This window comes from Pinus tabuliformis, chromosome J (genome assembly GCF_031772625.1).
Source record: "Pinus tabuliformis cultivar Carrire ecotype Pingquan chromosome J, CPIR1, whole genome shotgun sequence".
Lineage (NCBI taxonomy): Eukaryota > Viridiplantae > Streptophyta > Pinopsida > Pinales > Pinaceae > Pinus > Pinus tabuliformis.
Window position 1 is genome coordinate 532,094,205 of NC_142295.1, and position 2,712 is coordinate 532,096,916.

The following is a 2,712-nucleotide window of genomic DNA, read 5'->3' on the forward strand; positions in this document are numbered from 1 at the left end:
ATTGAATTTGTTGAAATTGCTTGAGCATGTTACTATTATCCATATGAAACTCCACTTGAAACAAATTGAAAAATGGATGCATGGTTTTCAAGATATGACAAAAATAATTTTCTGCTCTATGTATTTCTGTTTCGTGTAGTAAAACAAAGCATTCCTGTAGTATTTTAGGACATCAAGGAAAATGAATGGGAAAAGCTTGGGAATGATGGGTGGATGGTGAAAATAGATAAGGGTGATGGATTGGCATGGACTTGGCCTTTCTGGAGTATCTAAGAAAAAGAGGAGAATGTCAAAGTTTGACTTCCTTTGATTACAATTTTGACCAAATTTTTCTTTTTTTGGTGCCAACTTGTTTTTGTTGCGTGCAGATGTTGGAGAGCACCTGCATTCATAAGAGATGTACATGGAGATTTTTTTTTTTTAGGCCCACTTGCCACCTTAATGAGGTTTTAAACTAGTAGGTCTGCCTAGGTGCCTCAAAGGAGGTTTTCACCTAGGATCTTTTCATTTTTCTCTTTTTTCTTTTTTCCCAACCCATTGATTGCCTCATGGAGGTTTTAAATCAATGAACCAATCTCAGGCGCCTCAAAGGAGGTTTTCACATGAGATTTTATTTTTTTCTCTTATTTTTAATTTTTAATTTCTTTTCCTATCCAAATCTACTTGAAAAAAACAAAATCATTTTCAAGTGCATGAATACTTCCAATGGAGCCATGTGCACATCAAGATGACAAATAAACTGATATATAGGCTTGCAATATATGATTTGACATGTACCTGAATTTTAGAGACCAAATGCTTTGACTTTGAAAATATCAAGCATAGTTGAAGAAGAGCGTGATGCTCCATATTGTTGATTTTTTGGAACCAAACTTCAATATAACTTTGATGCCCTTGGTTTGCTTGCTTATCTAGATCATTTTTCATGTCTTATTCTACCATGACCTTCAAATCTTCCTCTTTTTGTTGATTTTTCTCTTGAATACATGGAGGATTTGGTGGTAACCTTGAAGGAGCCTTCTCAATCTTTGATTTTGATGTCTGTTCTTCATCAAGTACAACCCATGCTTCTTTGGTCTTCTCTTTTGAATCTTTTTTTTGTGCATGTTGTCCTTCAATGGCATCAAGAGAATCTCTTTTTTGTAATATTCTTCATGAGATGAGATGAATACCACTGAGATCAAGAGGAGATATTTGGAAGTGTTGTACCTCAACATTGTAAATGGGCTGAGCTACTTAATTGTGTGGGTTTGGAAATGGTGGTACAGGTAGTTGAGTGGGAGTGAATATTTGAGATGGATGTGGTTGGGGTTGTGGTTGTGGTGGAGGTGGATGGCATGGATAACATGGCGTTGTGTATGAAGGATATTGAAGAAAATATTGAGGATATTGTGGATGGCTCCCATAAGTTCCTTGCCAACCTTGTTGCCAAGATTGGTTTTGGGGTTGAGATAACCAAGGTTGCCAAGATTGGTTTTGGGGTTGATATAACCAAGGTTGCCAAGGAAAGGGCGTGTTCTAATTACTTTGAGATGGATGTGTATTAGCTTGAAATTGTGAATTAGGCTCTTACATCATATCAGGTTGAACAGATTGCCATGGTCCTCTTGGAACTACATAAAATAACTACATTGGAAATTGACTTGCTCCATTGTCCTCTTGGTAAACTTCCCTCATTCTTGGTAATGAGGGGAAATATTTAATAACATGTGATTATGCATGGACAACACAACTATCAATATCTTCTTTTTCCTCATCTTGCATTCTTAAAATTTTTACTTTTTTGGTTAGATTTCTAAGAATTTCCGTTTTAAAGTCATCAAACAAATTTCCAAGTTTAGCTTGACTTACTGATCTTGATGCTGATTTACTTACTCTTTCATGTCCTCTGGATATGTTTTTGCATGTTTCACAAATTTCTTCAAATGATAATTGGTATACATCTCCTCGACTCATGAGATCAACAAGATCAACCCACTCATCCCTAATTGTTTTACATAAGAGGGTTTTTAGTGTGTCAGATTCTAAATGATGTAGTTTTTCCCTCTTAACGTTATATATGAATCTCTCTTTTAGATACTCAAGACTCTCTATTTCTTTTTGATTCATTCTAAATATTTCTTCTTTAAGATCATGATATTTATAGTTTTCTAGAAATACTTTTGCATATCATTCAATGATCTTATTGAATTATTCCCTAAACTCATGAACCATTTAAGAACTCTATCCTTTAATGTTGTCGTAAACAATCTCAATTTTTGAGTGTTTAATAAATAAACATAAGATCTACAAACAATTTCAAATTCAAAGACAAAGGTTCCAATTCCTCTAACTTTAGACCATGAAAGTTTGGAAGAAAAGATGGAGGGATGTTCTTCATGTGCACACTGACATTAGTATCTTGAATTGGAAATACAAGAGGATCTTCTTCATTGTCATCATTTCCATTCATTTCGTCTTCCTTATCTACCACCTCTTCTTCTTCTACTTGCAAAAATGAATGGTGATGTGGTTCTTATTGGACCATGTGATCAAATTGGGGGGGGGGTTGATGTTGGAGAAGTGCTTTTTTGTTTTGTTTTTGTTTTTTCGTTTTTTTGAATAAGAATGCTAATGCAATGCAATTTTCTGTTTTTGAAATGAAATATGCCTGGTGATTTTTTTTTTGTTTATGCAGAAAGTAAAAGAAATGAATCAACTAGGGTAGAAAAC